General features: G+C 48.6%; 24 non-coding genes across 24 annotated transcripts; all 24 read left to right on the top strand.

The window, feature by feature from the left end:
- Window positions 1-110: 110 nt before the first annotated feature.
- Window positions 111-183, top strand: Trnak-uuu (transfer RNA lysine (anticodon UUU)). Its single transcript has one exon. It is a non-coding gene; the product is annotated as a tRNA-Lys (tRNA).
- A 138-nt stretch (window positions 184-321) lies between these two features.
- On the top strand, window positions 322-403 carry Trnas-cga (transfer RNA serine (anticodon CGA)). Its single transcript has one exon. It is a non-coding gene; the product is annotated as a tRNA-Ser (tRNA).
- A 903-nt stretch (window positions 404-1,306) lies between these two features.
- Trnas-uga (transfer RNA serine (anticodon UGA)) lies at window positions 1,307-1,388 on the top strand. Its single transcript has one exon. It is a non-coding gene; the product is annotated as a tRNA-Ser (tRNA).
- Window positions 1,389-1,999: 611 nt separating this feature from the next.
- On the top strand, window positions 2,000-2,072 carry Trnaf-gaa (transfer RNA phenylalanine (anticodon GAA)). Its single transcript has one exon. It is a non-coding gene; the product is annotated as a tRNA-Phe (tRNA).
- A 539-nt stretch (window positions 2,073-2,611) lies between these two features.
- On the top strand, window positions 2,612-2,684 carry Trnak-uuu (transfer RNA lysine (anticodon UUU)). Its single transcript has one exon. It is a non-coding gene; the product is annotated as a tRNA-Lys (tRNA).
- A 138-nt stretch (window positions 2,685-2,822) lies between these two features.
- Window positions 2,823-2,904, top strand: Trnas-cga (transfer RNA serine (anticodon CGA)). Its single transcript has one exon. It is a non-coding gene; the product is annotated as a tRNA-Ser (tRNA).
- A 903-nt stretch (window positions 2,905-3,807) lies between these two features.
- Window positions 3,808-3,889, top strand: Trnas-uga (transfer RNA serine (anticodon UGA)). The gene has a single exon. It is a non-coding gene; the product is annotated as a tRNA-Ser (tRNA).
- A 611-nt stretch (window positions 3,890-4,500) lies between these two features.
- On the top strand, window positions 4,501-4,573 carry Trnaf-gaa (transfer RNA phenylalanine (anticodon GAA)). The gene has a single exon. It is a non-coding gene; the product is annotated as a tRNA-Phe (tRNA).
- Window positions 4,574-5,112: 539 nt separating this feature from the next.
- Trnak-uuu (transfer RNA lysine (anticodon UUU)) lies at window positions 5,113-5,185 on the top strand. The gene has a single exon. It is a non-coding gene; the product is annotated as a tRNA-Lys (tRNA).
- A 138-nt stretch (window positions 5,186-5,323) lies between these two features.
- Window positions 5,324-5,405, top strand: Trnas-cga (transfer RNA serine (anticodon CGA)). The gene has a single exon. It is a non-coding gene; the product is annotated as a tRNA-Ser (tRNA).
- A 903-nt stretch (window positions 5,406-6,308) lies between these two features.
- Trnas-uga (transfer RNA serine (anticodon UGA)) lies at window positions 6,309-6,390 on the top strand. The gene has a single exon. It is a non-coding gene; the product is annotated as a tRNA-Ser (tRNA).
- Window positions 6,391-7,001: 611 nt separating this feature from the next.
- Trnaf-gaa (transfer RNA phenylalanine (anticodon GAA)) lies at window positions 7,002-7,074 on the top strand. Its single transcript has one exon. It is a non-coding gene; the product is annotated as a tRNA-Phe (tRNA).
- A 539-nt stretch (window positions 7,075-7,613) lies between these two features.
- Trnak-uuu (transfer RNA lysine (anticodon UUU)) lies at window positions 7,614-7,686 on the top strand. Its single transcript has one exon. It is a non-coding gene; the product is annotated as a tRNA-Lys (tRNA).
- Window positions 7,687-7,824: 138 nt separating this feature from the next.
- Trnas-cga (transfer RNA serine (anticodon CGA)) lies at window positions 7,825-7,906 on the top strand. Its single transcript has one exon. It is a non-coding gene; the product is annotated as a tRNA-Ser (tRNA).
- Window positions 7,907-8,809: 903 nt separating this feature from the next.
- Window positions 8,810-8,891, top strand: Trnas-uga (transfer RNA serine (anticodon UGA)). The gene has a single exon. It is a non-coding gene; the product is annotated as a tRNA-Ser (tRNA).
- Window positions 8,892-9,502: 611 nt separating this feature from the next.
- On the top strand, window positions 9,503-9,575 carry Trnaf-gaa (transfer RNA phenylalanine (anticodon GAA)). Its single transcript has one exon. It is a non-coding gene; the product is annotated as a tRNA-Phe (tRNA).
- Window positions 9,576-10,114: 539 nt separating this feature from the next.
- Trnak-uuu (transfer RNA lysine (anticodon UUU)) lies at window positions 10,115-10,187 on the top strand. Its single transcript has one exon. It is a non-coding gene; the product is annotated as a tRNA-Lys (tRNA).
- A 138-nt stretch (window positions 10,188-10,325) lies between these two features.
- On the top strand, window positions 10,326-10,407 carry Trnas-cga (transfer RNA serine (anticodon CGA)). The gene has a single exon. It is a non-coding gene; the product is annotated as a tRNA-Ser (tRNA).
- A 904-nt stretch (window positions 10,408-11,311) lies between these two features.
- Window positions 11,312-11,393, top strand: Trnas-uga (transfer RNA serine (anticodon UGA)). The gene has a single exon. It is a non-coding gene; the product is annotated as a tRNA-Ser (tRNA).
- Window positions 11,394-12,004: 611 nt separating this feature from the next.
- Window positions 12,005-12,077, top strand: Trnaf-gaa (transfer RNA phenylalanine (anticodon GAA)). Its single transcript has one exon. It is a non-coding gene; the product is annotated as a tRNA-Phe (tRNA).
- A 539-nt stretch (window positions 12,078-12,616) lies between these two features.
- On the top strand, window positions 12,617-12,689 carry Trnak-uuu (transfer RNA lysine (anticodon UUU)). Its single transcript has one exon. It is a non-coding gene; the product is annotated as a tRNA-Lys (tRNA).
- A 138-nt stretch (window positions 12,690-12,827) lies between these two features.
- On the top strand, window positions 12,828-12,909 carry Trnas-cga (transfer RNA serine (anticodon CGA)). The gene has a single exon. It is a non-coding gene; the product is annotated as a tRNA-Ser (tRNA).
- A 903-nt stretch (window positions 12,910-13,812) lies between these two features.
- Trnas-uga (transfer RNA serine (anticodon UGA)) lies at window positions 13,813-13,894 on the top strand. Its single transcript has one exon. It is a non-coding gene; the product is annotated as a tRNA-Ser (tRNA).
- A 611-nt stretch (window positions 13,895-14,505) lies between these two features.
- Trnaf-gaa (transfer RNA phenylalanine (anticodon GAA)) lies at window positions 14,506-14,578 on the top strand. The gene has a single exon. It is a non-coding gene; the product is annotated as a tRNA-Phe (tRNA).
- Window positions 14,579-14,732: the final 154 nt, after the last annotated feature.

Below are 14,732 nucleotides of genomic sequence, written 5' to 3'. Positions count from 1 at the left end.
ATTTAGGCGACGTTTTATTAGTAACGGCCCCATGCAGCGATTGAACAACAGTAAAGGACATGAGTCAATGTATAGTTGTGCATCGTGGGAGGTTTTGCAGCCTTGTGTGAGCCCGGATAGCTCAGTCGGTAGAGCATTAGGCTTTTAACCTAAGGGTCCAGGGTTCAAGTCCCTGTCCGGGCGGAAATTTTAATACTTTGGTAGCGATTCGTCTGGTAGCGGTGGAAACGCTACGGAAAATAATGCAGCTACGCCGTTTTCTGACACCACAGTGTTTTAAACGGTAGCAGTTGCATGTGTCGAGAGAACACCGCGCTAACGGCAGTCGTGGCCGAGTGGTTAAGGCGTCTGACTCGAAATCAGATTCCCTCTGGGAGCGTAGGTTCGAATCCTACCGGCTGCGTGCGATTTTGCGTAAAGAGGAGCAAACGTTTTCGCACACATGTGACATGCGTGGGCGAATGCGGGTGCAACCAGTGATGCCATTCTCAACAAGACGAAAATTTCCGTTTTAAGAATACTGAGTTTTCGCGACGACAGCTACTTACTGTGCCTTTCGGTTCACCTCGCACTGACGCTGGGACTGCAGAAAGCCGTCGCTGAGATGGTGAGTACACAGATGTGCTCGAAAGTGTTGGACAGAGCGGACATTTCATTTTCTTTTTATGAATCGCAATTTCAATCATTCGAGTGCGGCAAAAGCAGTGGTGCAGCGTTTTTTTTTTCTTTTCTTAAGATCTCGCAGCTGCTTGGAGGTGTTGTTGTGGTCTTCAGTCCTGAGACTGGTTTGATGCAGCTCTCCATGCTACTCTATCCTGTGCAAGCTTCTTCATCTCCCAGTACCTACTGCAACCTACATCCTTCTGAATCTGCTTAGTGTATTGATCTCTTGGTCTCCCTCTACGATTTTTACCCTCCACGCTGCCCTCCAATGCTAAATTTGTGATCCCTCGATGCCTCAGAACATGTCCTACCAATCGATCCCTTCTTCTAGTCAAGTTGTGCCACAAACTTCTCTTCTCCCCAATCCTATTCACTACCTCCTCATTAGTTACGTGATCTACCCACCTTATCTTCAGCTTGGAGGTATGTCCATCGTTTTAAGACGACAGAAAACTAGCGTCAGCGGTGCGTCAGTGGGAAGTCGGTGAAGTCGCCATTGGAGCCATAAGTCAGTGGGAAATTAGTACACTTTCGTAACGGCTAATGGAAACCCTACAGCAAAGAGTGAGGCCACGCCGTTTTCTGCCATCAGATTGCTTCTAAAGATGGCGGCTTCACTTGTCGGGAGTCGCTTCCGCCACCGGCAGTCGTGGCCGAGTGGTTAAGGCGTCTGACTTGAAATCAGATTCCCTCTGGGAGCGTAGGTTCGAGTCCTGCCGACTGCGAAAATTTTCTCGCTCTCAAAAGGCGGACGTTGAGCTGCATCCTAGCAGTTGCGTCACTACTAAACACGTGGGTCACCAGCAATGTGCAGTGTTATTTGATCGAGGGCGCAGCGTTACAGTCGCCCCCAGAAGCCGCAGCTCATCTCCTAGTCTCACAGCCGTCCACCCGGTGTTAGTACAAGTGTCGCCTCACTGGGCAGTGCAGATGTGTCCATTTTAGCTTGCAGACGATGACGTGTAGCAATTTATGAGCTAACGCAAGTCGAATGTTTTACCGTGTGTATCTGCTAGATACTGCCTCTCATATGGTGGAGAGGCTCACTCCTTCTTGTGTCTCGTTCTCTGCACACGAGTTGCCCCTGGCATCGATATAGCACGTGTTTTCTAGCGTCAGCGTGGCGTCACGTCAAGTCAGCGAATTCAATATCACACGAATCGAGTCGACATGTTTGCTTGTTACGATGACGGAAGCTGAAGAAATGTGTGTGGAACTTCACTGCATCGGCTGCTCGCCCTTCAGCGTCCCTATGTCTTATCAGACGAAGGTGACTGTGAAATTGGCAACGAGGCACAAATTAACGAACACATGCAAATGGCAACCTTCGACGTCAGCCGAAATAGCTCAGTTGGGAGAGCGTTAGACTGAAGATCTAAAGGTCCCTGGTTCGATCCCGGGTTTCGGCAGGTATTCGTTTTCATGCGACGCCAATGGAATTACTCTGCGTTTGTGATAATGCAACTACCGCTGACAACAAAACTGACCCTCTCCTGTAGCTGTTCTGGTTGTCTATTGCATGCCATAAGAGGAACTTACTAGACAACTAACTCCCTTAGAAGCAAAAGAATTAAAAATATCCTACCGACTGCATTCCCTTTTCTGTGTCAGGTGGTGAAGAACGTCTTCAACGGAACCGTGAAATGAGCGAAAGCGTGGGAAACATTGCATTCGAAATGCTTGTGAATTTTCCAATTGCCCAGTGAGTGTCGACAAAACACGTAAATTCTCTGCTCCAACGTATGAGACGTAACAACTGGTACAATTTGTTGTTGCATCGTGTGTCAGCAGTCTTCGATAGTGTGTTACGGGCTTAGCGCGATAAGTTTGTAGACAGCATTTAGGCGACGTTTTATTAGTAACGGCCCCATGCAGCGATTGAACAACAGTAAAGGACATGAGTCAATGTATAGTTGTGCATCGTGGGAGGTTTTGCAGCCTTGTGTGAGCCCGGATAGCTCAGTCGGTAGAGCATTAGGCTTTTAACCTAAGGGTCCAGGGTTCAAGTCCCTGTCCGGGCGGAAATTTTAATACTTTGGTAGCGATTCGTCTGGTAGCGGTGGAAACGCTACGGAAAATAATGCAGCTACGCCGTTTTCTGACACCACAGTGTTTTAAACGGTAGCAGTTGCATGTGTCGAGAGAACACCGCGCTAACGGCAGTCGTGGCCGAGTGGTTAAGGCGTCTGACTCGAAATCAGATTCCCTCTGGGAGCGTAGGTTCGAATCCTACCGGCTGCGTGCGATTTTGCGTAAAGAGGAGCAAACGTTTTCGCACACATGTGACATGCGTGGGCGAATGCGGGTGCAACCAGTGATGCCATTCTCAACAAGACGAAAATTTCCGTTTTAAGAATACTGAGTTTTCGCGACGACAGCTACTTACTGTGCCTTTCGGTTCACCTCGCACTGACGCTGGGACTGCAGAAAGCCGTCGCTGAGATGGTGAGTACACAGATGTGCTCGAAAGTGTTGGACAGAGCGGACATTTCATTTTCTTTTTATGAATCGCAATTTCAATCATTCGAGTGCGGCAAAAGCAGTGGTGCAGCGTTTTTTTTTTCTTTTCTTAAGATCTCGCAGCTGCTTGGAGGTGTTGTTGTGGTCTTCAGTCCTGAGACTGGTTTGATGCAGCTCTCCATGCTACTCTATCCTGTGCAAGCTTCTTCATCTCCCAGTACCTACTGCAACCTACATCCTTCTGAATCTGCTTAGTGTATTGATCTCTTGGTCTCCCTCTACGATTTTTACCCTCCACGCTGCCCTCCAATGCTAAATTTGTGATCCCTCGATGCCTCAGAACATGTCCTACCAATCGATCCCTTCTTCTAGTCAAGTTGTGCCACAAACTTCTCTTCTCCCCAATCCTATTCACTACCTCCTCATTAGTTACGTGATCTACCCACCTTATCTTCAGCTTGGAGGTATGTCCATCGTTTTAAGACGACAGAAAACTAGCGTCAGCGGTGCGTCAGTGGGAAGTCGGTGAAGTCGCCATTGGAGCCATAAGTCAGTGGGAAATTAGTACACTTTCGTAACGGCTAATGGAAACCCTACAGCAAAGAGTGAGGCCACGCCGTTTTCTGCCATCAGATTGCTTCTAAAGATGGCGGCTTCACTTGTCGGGAGTCGCTTCCGCCACCGGCAGTCGTGGCCGAGTGGTTAAGGCGTCTGACTTGAAATCAGATTCCCTCTGGGAGCGTAGGTTCGAGTCCTGCCGACTGCGAAAATTTTCTCGCTCTCAAAAGGCGGACGTTGAGCTGCATCCTAGCAGTTGCGTCACTACTAAACACGTGGGTCACCAGCAATGTGCAGTGTTATTTGATCGAGGGCGCAGCGTTACAGTCGCCCCCAGAAGCCGCAGCTCATCTCCTAGTCTCACAGCCGTCCACCCGGTGTTAGTACAAGTGTCGCCTCACTGGGCAGTGCAGATGTGTCCATTTTAGCTTGCAGACGATGACGTGTAGCAATTTATGAGCTAACGCAAGTCGAATGTTTTACCGTGTGTATCTGCTAGATACTGCCTCTCATATGGTGGAGAGGCTCACTCCTTCTTGTGTCTCGTTCTCTGCACACGAGTTGCCCCTGGCATCGATATAGCACGTGTTTTCTAGCGTCAGCGTGGCGTCACGTCAAGTCAGCGAATTCAATATCACACGAATCGAGTCGACATGTTTGCTTGTTACGATGACGGAAGCTGAAGAAATGTGTGTGGAACTTCACTGCATCGGCTGCTCGCCCTTCAGCGTCCCTATGTCTTATCAGACGAAGGTGACTGTGAAATTGGCAACGAGGCACAAATTAACGAACACATGCAAATGGCAACCTTCGACGTCAGCCGAAATAGCTCAGTTGGGAGAGCGTTAGACTGAAGATCTAAAGGTCCCTGGTTCGATCCCGGGTTTCGGCAGGTATTCGTTTTCATGCGACGCCAATGGAATTACTCTGCGTTTGTGATAATGCAACTACCGCTGACAACAAAACTGACCCTCTCCTGTAGCTGTTCTGGTTGTCTATTGCATGCCATAAGAGGAACTTACTAGACAACTAACTCCCTTAGAAGCAAAAGAATTAAAAATATCCTACCGACTGCATTCCCTTTTCTGTGTCAGGTGGTGAAGAACGTCTTCAACGGAACCGTGAAATGAGCGAAAGCGTGGGAAACATTGCATTCGAAATGCTTGTGAATTTTCCAATTGCCCAGTGAGTGTCGACAAAACACGTAAATTCTCTGCTCCAACGTATGAGACGTAACAACTGGTACAATTTGTTGTTGCATCGTGTGTCAGCAGTCTTCGATAGTGTGTTACGGGCTTAGCGCGATAAGTTTGTAGACAGCATTTAGGCGACGTTTTATTAGTAACGGCCCCATGCAGCGATTGAACAACAGTAAAGGACATGAGTCAATGTATAGTTGTGCATCGTGGGAGGTTTTGCAGCCTTGTGTGAGCCCGGATAGCTCAGTCGGTAGAGCATTAGGCTTTTAACCTAAGGGTCCAGGGTTCAAGTCCCTGTCCGGGCGGAAATTTTAATACTTTGGTAGCGATTCGTCTGGTAGCGGTGGAAACGCTACGGAAAATAATGCAGCTACGCCGTTTTCTGACACCACAGTGTTTTAAACGGTAGCAGTTGCATGTGTCGAGAGAACACCGCGCTAACGGCAGTCGTGGCCGAGTGGTTAAGGCGTCTGACTCGAAATCAGATTCCCTCTGGGAGCGTAGGTTCGAATCCTACCGGCTGCGTGCGATTTTGCGTAAAGAGGAGCAAACGTTTTCGCACACATGTGACATGCGTGGGCGAATGCGGGTGCAACCAGTGATGCCATTCTCAACAAGACGAAAATTTCCGTTTTAAGAATACTGAGTTTTCGCGACGACAGCTACTTACTGTGCCTTTCGGTTCACCTCGCACTGACGCTGGGACTGCAGAAAGCCGTCGCTGAGATGGTGAGTACACAGATGTGCTCGAAAGTGTTGGACAGAGCGGACATTTCATTTTCTTTTTATGAATCGCAATTTCAATCATTCGAGTGCGGCAAAAGCAGTGGTGCAGCGTTTTTTTTTTCTTTTCTTAAGATCTCGCAGCTGCTTGGAGGTGTTGTTGTGGTCTTCAGTCCTGAGACTGGTTTGATGCAGCTCTCCATGCTACTCTATCCTGTGCAAGCTTCTTCATCTCCCAGTACCTACTGCAACCTACATCCTTCTGAATCTGCTTAGTGTATTGATCTCTTGGTCTCCCTCTACGATTTTTACCCTCCACGCTGCCCTCCAATGCTAAATTTGTGATCCCTCGATGCCTCAGAACATGTCCTACCAATCGATCCCTTCTTCTAGTCAAGTTGTGCCACAAACTTCTCTTCTCCCCAATCCTATTCACTACCTCCTCATTAGTTACGTGATCTACCCACCTTATCTTCAGCTTGGAGGTATGTCCATCGTTTTAAGACGACAGAAAACTAGCGTCAGCGGTGCGTCAGTGGGAAGTCGGTGAAGTCGCCATTGGAGCCATAAGTCAGTGGGAAATTAGTACACTTTCGTAACGGCTAATGGAAACCCTACAGCAAAGAGTGAGGCCACGCCGTTTTCTGCCATCAGATTGCTTCTAAAGATGGCGGCTTCACTTGTCGGGAGTCGCTTCCGCCACCGGCAGTCGTGGCCGAGTGGTTAAGGCGTCTGACTTGAAATCAGATTCCCTCTGGGAGCGTAGGTTCGAGTCCTGCCGACTGCGAAAATTTTCTCGCTCTCAAAAGGCGGACGTTGAGCTGCATCCTAGCAGTTGCGTCACTACTAAACACGTGGGTCACCAGCAATGTGCAGTGTTATTTGATCGAGGGCGCAGCGTTACAGTCGCCCCCAGAAGCCGCAGCTCATCTCCTAGTCTCACAGCCGTCCACCAGGTGTTAGTACAAGTGTCGCCTCACTGGGCAGTGCAGATGTGTCCATTTTAGCTTGCAGACGATGACGTGTAGCAATTTATGAGCTAACGCAAGTCGAATGTTTTACCGTGTGTATCTGCTAGATACTGCCTCTCATATGGTGGAGAGGCTCACTCCTTCTTGTGTCTCGTTCTCTGCACACGAGTTGCCCCTGGCATCGATATAGCACGTGTTTTCTAGCGTCAGCGTGGCGTCACGTCAAGTCAGCGAATTCAATATCACACGAATCGAGTCGACATGTTTGCTTGTTACGATGACGGAAGCTGAAGAAATGTGTGTGGAACTTCACTGCATCGGCTGCTCGCCCTTCAGCGTCCCTATGTCTTATCAGACGAAGGTGACTGTGAAATTGGCAACGAGGCACAAATTAACGAACACATGCAAATGGCAACCTTCGACGTCAGCCGAAATAGCTCAGTTGGGAGAGCGTTAGACTGAAGATCTAAAGGTCCCTGGTTCGATCCCGGGTTTCGGCAGGTATTCGTTTTCATGCGACGCCAATGGAATTACTCTGCGTTTGTGATAATGCAACTACCGCTGACAACAAAACTGACCCTCTCCTGTAGCTGTTCTGGTTGTCTATTGCATGCCATAAGAGGAACTTACTAGACAACTAACTCCCTTAGAAGCAAAAGAATTAAAAATATCCTACCGACTGCATTCCCTTTTCTGTGTCAGGTGGTGAAGAACGTCTTCAACGGAACCGTGAAATGAGCGAAAGCGTGGGAAACATTGCATTCGAAATGCTTGTGAATTTTCCAATTGCCCAGTGAGTGTCGACAAAACACGTAAATTCTCTGCTCCAACGTATGAGACGTAACAACTGGTACAATTTGTTGTTGCATCGTGTGTCAGCAGTCTTCGATAGTGTGTTACGGGCTTAGCGCGATAAGTTTGTAGACAGCATTTAGGCGACGTTTTATTAGTAACGGCCCCATGCAGCGATTGAACAACAGTAAAGGACATGAGTCAATGTATAGTTGTGCATCGTGGGAGGTTTTGCAGCCTTGTGTGAGCCCGGATAGCTCAGTCGGTAGAGCATTAGGCTTTTAACCTAAGGGTCCAGGGTTCAAGTCCCTGTCCGGGCGGAAATTTTAATACTTTGGTAGCGATTCGTCTGGTAGCGGTGGAAACGCTACGGAAAATAATGCAGCTACGCCGTTTTCTGACACCACAGTGTTTTAAACGGTAGCAGTTGCATGTGTCGAGAGAACACCGCGCTAACGGCAGTCGTGGCCGAGTGGTTAAGGCGTCTGACTCGAAATCAGATTCCCTCTGGGAGCGTAGGTTCGAATCCTACCGGCTGCGTGCGATTTTGCGTAAAGAGGAGCAAACGTTTTCGCACACATGTGACATGCGTGGGCGAATGCGGGTGCAACCAGTGATGCCATTCTCAACAAGACGAAAATTTCCGTTTTAAGAATACTGAGTTTTCGCGACGACAGCTACTTACTGTGCCTTTCGGTTCACCTCGCACTGACGCTGGGACTGCAGAAAGCCGTCGCTGAGATGGTGAGTACACAGATGTGCTCGAAAGTGTTGGACAGAGCGGACATTTCATTTTCTTTTTATGAATCGCAATTTCAATCATTCGAGTGCGGCAAAAGCAGTGGTGCAGCGTTTTTTTTTTCTTTTCTTAAGATCTCGCAGCTGCTTGGAGGTGTTGTTGTGGTCTTCAGTCCTGAGACTGGTTTGATGCAGCTCTCCATGCTACTCTATCCTGTGCAAGCTTCTTCATCTCCCAGTACCTACTGCAACCTACATCCTTCTGAATCTGCTTAGTGTATTGATCTCTTGGTCTCCCTCTACGATTTTTACCCTCCACGCTGCCCTCCAATGCTAAATTTGTGATCCCTCGATGCCTCAGAACATGTCCTACCAATCGATCCCTTCTTCTAGTCAAGTTGTGCCACAAACTTCTCTTCTCCCCAATCCTATTCACTACCTCCTCATTAGTTACGTGATCTACCCACCTTATCTTCAGCTTGGAGGTATGTCCATCGTTTTAAGACGACAGAAAACTAGCGTCAGCGGTGCGTCAGTGGGAAGTCGGTGAAGTCGCCATTGGAGCCATAAGTCAGTGGGAAATTAGTACACTTTCGTAACGGCTAATGGAAACCCTACAGCAAAGAGTGAGGCCACGCCGTTTTCTGCCATCAGATTGCTTCTAAAGATGGCGGCTTCACTTGTCGGGAGTCGCTTCCGCCACCGGCAGTCGTGGCCGAGTGGTTAAGGCGTCTGACTTGAAATCAGATTCCCTCTGGGAGCGTAGGTTCGAGTCCTGCCGACTGCGAAAATTTTCTCGCTCTCAAAAGGCGGACGTTGAGCTGCATCCTAGCAGTTGCGTCACTACTAAACACGTGGGTCACCAGCAATGTGCAGTGTTATTTGATCGAGGGCGCAGCGTTACAGTCGCCCCCAGAAGCCGCAGCTCATCTCCTAGTCTCACAGCCGTCCACCAGGTGTTAGTACAAGTGTCGCCTCACTGGGCAGTGCAGATGTGTCCATTTTAGCTTGCAGACGATGACGTGTAGCAATTTATGAGCTAACGCAAGTCGAATGTTTTACCGTGTGTATCTGCTAGATACTGCCTCTCATATGGTGGAGAGGCTCACTCCTTCTTGTGTCTCGTTCTCTGCACACGAGTTGCCCCTGGCATCGATATAGCACGTGTTTTCTAGCGTCAGCGTGGCGTCACGTCAAGTCAGCGAATTCAATATCACACGAATCGAGTCGACATGTTTGCTTGTTACGATGACGGAAGCTGAAGAAATGTGTGTGGAACTTCACTGCATCGGCTGCTCGCCCTTCAGCGTCCCTATGTCTTATCAGACGAAGGTGACTGTGAAATTGGCAACGAGGCACAAATTAACGAACACATGCAAATGGCAACCTTCGACGTCAGCCGAAATAGCTCAGTTGGGAGAGCGTTAGACTGAAGATCTAAAGGTCCCTGGTTCGATCCCGGGTTTCGGCAGGTATTCGTTTTCATGCGACGCCAATGGAATTACTCTGCGTTTGTGATAATGCAACTACCGCTGACAACAAAACTGACCCTCTCCTGTAGCTGTTCTGGTTGTCTATTGCATGCCATAAGAGGAACTTACTAGACAACTAACTCCCTTAGAAGCAAAAGAATTAAAAATATCCTACCGACTGCATTCCCTTTTCTGTGTCAGGTGGTGAAGAACGTCTTCAACGGAACCGTGAAATGAGCGAAAGCGTGGGAAACATTGCATTCGAAATGCTTGTGAATTTTCCAATTGCCCAGTGAGTGTCGACAAAACACGTAAATTCTCTGCTCCAACGTATGAGACGTAACAACTGGTACAATTTGTTGTTGCATCGTGTGTCAGCAGTCTTCGATAGTGTGTTACGGGCTTAGCGCGATAAGTTTGTAGACAGCATTTAGGCGACGTTTTATTAGTAACGGCCCCATGCAGCGATTGAACAACAGTAAAGGACATGAGTCAATGTATAGTTGTGCATCGTGGGAGGTTTTGCAGCCTTGTGTGAGCCCGGATAGCTCAGTCGGTAGAGCATTAGGCTTTTAACCTAAGGGTCCAGGGTTCAAGTCCCTGTCCGGGCGGAAATTTTAATACTTTGGTAGCGATTCGTCTGGTAGCGGTGGAAACGCTACGGAAAATAATGCAGCTACGCCGTTTTCTGACACCACAGTGTTTTAAACGGTAGCAGTTGCATGTGTCGAGAGAACACCGCGCTAACGGCAGTCGTGGCCGAGTGGTTAAGGCGTCTGACTCGAAATCAGATTCCCTCTGGGAGCGTAGGTTCGAATCCTACCGGCTGCGTGCGATTTTGCGTAAAGAGGAGCAAACGTTTTCGCACACATGTGACATGCGTGGGCGAATGCGGGTGCAACCAGTGATGCCATTCTCAACAAGACGAAAATTTCCGTTTTAAGAATACTGAGTTTTCGCGACGACAGCTACTTACTGTGCCTTTCGGTTCACCTCGCACTGACGCTGGGACTGCAGAAAGCCGTCGCTGAGATGGTGAGTACACAGATGTGCTCGAAAGTGTTGGACAGAGCGGACATTTCATTTTCTTTTTATGAATCGCAATTTCAATCATTCGAGTGCGGCAAAAGCAGTGGTGCAGCGTTTTTTTTTTTCTTTTCTTAAGATCTCGCAGCTGCTTGGAGGTGTTGTTGTGGTCTTCAGTCCTGAGACTGGTTTGATGCAGCTCTCCATGCTACTCTATCCTGTGCAAGCTTCTTCATCTCCCAGTACCTACTGCAACCTACATCCTTCTGAATCTGCTTAGTGTATTGATCTCTTGGTCTCCCTCTACGATTTTTACCCTCCACGCTGCCCTCCAATGCTAAATTTGTGATCCCTCGATGCCTCAGAACATGTCCTACCAATCGATCCCTTCTTCTAGTCAAGTTGTGCCACAAACTTCTCTTCTCCCCAATCCTATTCACTACCTCCTCATTAGTTACGTGATCTACCCACCTTATCTTCAGCTTGGAGGTATGTCCATCGTTTTAAGACGACAGAAAACTAGCGTCAGCGGTGCGTCAGTGGGAAGTCGGTGAAGTCGCCATTGGAGCCATAAGTCAGTGGGAAATTAGTACACTTTCGTAACGGCTAATGGAAACCCTACAGCAAAGAGTGAGGCCACGCCGTTTTCTGCCATCAGATTGCTTCTAAAGATGGCGGCTTCACTTGTCGGGAGTCGCTTCCGCCACCGGCAGTCGTGGCCGAGTGGTTAAGGCGTCTGACTTGAAATCAGATTCCCTCTGGGAGCGTAGGTTCGAGTCCTGCCGACTGCGAAAATTTTCTCGCTCTCAAAAGGCGGACGTTGAGCTGCATCCTAGCAGTTGCGTCACTACTAAACACGTGGGTCACCAGCAATGTGCAGTGTTATTTGATCGAGGGCGCAGCGTTACAGTCGCCCCCAGAAGCCGCAGCTCATCTCCTAGTCTCACAGCCGTCCACCAGGTGTTAGTACAAGTGTCGCCTCACTGGGCAGTGCAGATGTGTCCATTTTAGCTTGCAGACGATGACGTGTAGCAATTTATGAGCTAACGCAAGTCGAATGTTTTACCGTGTGTATCTGCTAGATACTGCCTCTCATATGGTGGAGAGGCTCACTCCTTCTTGTGTCTCGTTCTCTGCACACGAGTTGCCCCTGGCATCGATATAGCACGTGTTTTCTAGCGTCAGCGTGGCGTCACGTCAAGTCAGCGAATTCAATATCACACGAATCGAGTCGACATGTTTGCTTGTTACGATGACGGAAGCTGAAGAAATGTGTGTGGAACTTCACTGCATCGGCTGCTCGCCCTTCAGCGTCCCTATGTCTTATCAGACGAAGGTGACTGTGAAATTGGCAACGAGGCACAAATTAACGAACACATGCAAATGGCAACCTTCGACGTCAGCCGAAATAGCTCAGTTGGGAGAGCGTTAGACTGAAGATCTAAAGGTCCCTGGTTCGATCCCGGGTTTCGGCAGGTATTCGTTTTCATGCGACGCCAATGGAATTACTCTGCGTTTGTGATAATGCAACTACCGCTGACAACAAAACTGACCCTCTCCTGTAGCTGTTCTGGTTGTCTATTGCATGCCATAAGAGGAACTTACTAGACAACTAACTCCCTTAGAAGCAAAAGAATTAAAAATATCCTACCGACTGCATTCCCTTTTCTGTGTCAGGTGGTGAAGAACGTCTTCAACGGAACCGTGAAATGAGCGAAAGCGTGGGAAACATTGCATTCGAAATGCTTGTGAATTTTCCAATTGCCCAGTGAGTGTCGACAAAACACGTAAATTCTCTGCTCCAACGTATGAGACGTAACAACTGGTACAATTTGTTGTTGCATCGTGTGTCAGCAGTCTTCGATAGTGTGTTACGGGCTTAGCGCGATAAGTTTGTAGACAGCATTTAGGCGACGTTTTATTAGTAACGGCCCCATGCAGCGATTGAACAACAGTAAAGGACATGAGTCAATGTATAGTTGTGCATCGTGGGAGGTTTTGCAGCCTTGTGTGAGCCCGGATAGCTCAGTCGGTAGAGCATTAGGCTTTTAACCTAAGGGTCCAGGGTTCAAGTCCCTGTCCGGGCGGAAATTTTAATACTTTGGTAGCGATTCGTCTGGTAGCGGTGGAAACGCTACGGAAAATAATGCAGCTACGCCGTTTTCTGACACCACAGTGTTTTAAACGGTAGCAGTTGCATGTGTCGAGAGAACACCGCGCTAACGGCAGTCGTGGCCGAGTGGTTAAGGCGTCTGACTCGAAATCAGATTCCCTCTGGGAGCGTAGGTTCGAATCCTACCGGCTGCGTGCGATTTTGCGTAAAGAGGAGCAAACGTTTTCGCACACATGTGACATGCGTGGGCGAATGCGGGTGCAACCAGTGATGCCATTCTCAACAAGACGAAAATTTCCGTTTTAAGAATACTGAGTTTTCGCGACGACAGCTACTTACTGTGCCTTTCGGTTCACCTCGCACTGACGCTGGGACTGCAGAAAGCCGTCGCTGAGATGGTGAGTACACAGATGTGCTCGAAAGTGTTGGACAGAGCGGACATTTCATTTTCTTTTTATGAATCGCAATTTCAATCATTCGAGTGCGGCAAAAGCAGTGGTGCAGCGTTTTTTTTTTCTTTTCTTAAGATCTCGCAGCTGCTTGGAGGTGTTGTTGTGGTCTTCAGTCCTGAGACTGGTTTGATGCAGCTCTCCATGCTACTCTATCCTGTGCAAGCTTCTTCATCTCCCAGTACCTACTGCAACCTACATCCTTCTGAATCTGCTTAGTGTATTGATCTCTTGGTCTCCCTCTACGATTTTTACCCTCCACGCTGCCCTCCAATGCTAAATTTGTGATCCCTCGATGCCTCAGAACATGTCCTACCAATCGATCCCTTCTTCTAGTCAAGTTGTGCCACAAACTTCTCTTCTCCCCAATCCTATTCACTACCTCCTCATTAGTTACGTGATCTACCCACCTTATCTTCAGCTTGGAGGTATGTCCATCGTTTTAAGACGACAGAAAACTAGCGTCAGCGGTGCGTCAGTGGGAAGTCGGTGAAGTCGCCATTGGAGCCATAAGTCAGTGGGAAATTAGTACACTTTCGTAACGGCTAATGGAAACCCTACAGCAAAGAGTGAGGCCACGCCGTTTTCTGCCATCAGATTGCTTCTAAAGATGGCGGCTTCACTTGTCGGGAGTCGCTTCCGCCACCGGCAGTCGTGGCCGAGTGGTTAAGGCGTCTGACTTGAAATCAGATTCCCTCTGGGAGCGTAGGTTCGAGTCCTGCCGACTGCGAAAATTTTCTCGCTCTCAAAAGGCGGACGTTGAGCTGCATCCTAGCAGTTGCGTCACTACTAAACACGTGGGTCACCAGCAATGTGCAGTGTTATTTGATCGAGGGCGCAGCGTTACAGTCGCCCCCAGAAGCCGCAGCTCATCTCCTAGTCTCACAGCCGTCCACCAGGTGTTAGTACAAGTGTCGCCTCACTGGGCAGTGCAGATGTGTCCATTTTAGCTTGCAGACGATGACGTGTAGCAATTTATGAGCTAACGCAAGTCGAATGTTTTACCGTGTGTATCTGCTAGATACTGCCTCTCATATGGTGGAGAGGCTCACTCCTTCTTGTGTCTCGTTCTCTGCACACGAGTTGCCCCTGGCATCGATATAGCACGTGTTTTCTAGCGTCAGCGTGGCGTCACGTCAAGTCAGCGAATTCAATATCACACGAATCGAGTCGACATGTTTGCTTGTTACGATGACGGAAGCTGAAGAAATGTGTGTGGAACTTCACTGCATCGGCTGCTCGCCCTTCAGCGTCCCTATGTCTTATCAGACGAAGGTGACTGTGAAATTGGCAACGAGGCACAAATTAACGAACACATGCAAATGGCAACCTTCGACGTCAGCCGAAATAGCTCAGTTGGGAGAGCGTTAGACTGAAGATCTAAAGGTCCCTGGTTCGATCCCGGGTTTCGGCAGGTATTCGTTTTCATGCGACGCCAATGGAATTACTCTGCGTTTGTGATAATGCAACTACCGCTGACAACAAAACTGACCCTCTCCTGTAGCTGTTCTGGTTGTCTATTGCATGCCATAAGAGGAACTTACTAGACAACTAACTCCCTTAGAAGC

The sequence above is a fragment of the Schistocerca cancellata genome, unplaced genomic scaffold (assembly GCF_023864275.1).
Source record: "Schistocerca cancellata isolate TAMUIC-IGC-003103 unplaced genomic scaffold, iqSchCanc2.1 HiC_scaffold_628, whole genome shotgun sequence".
NCBI lineage: Eukaryota > Metazoa > Arthropoda > Insecta > Orthoptera > Acrididae > Schistocerca > Schistocerca cancellata.
Note: the sequence above shows the minus strand (reverse complement) of the source record. Positions and strands in the feature narration are given on the sequence as shown.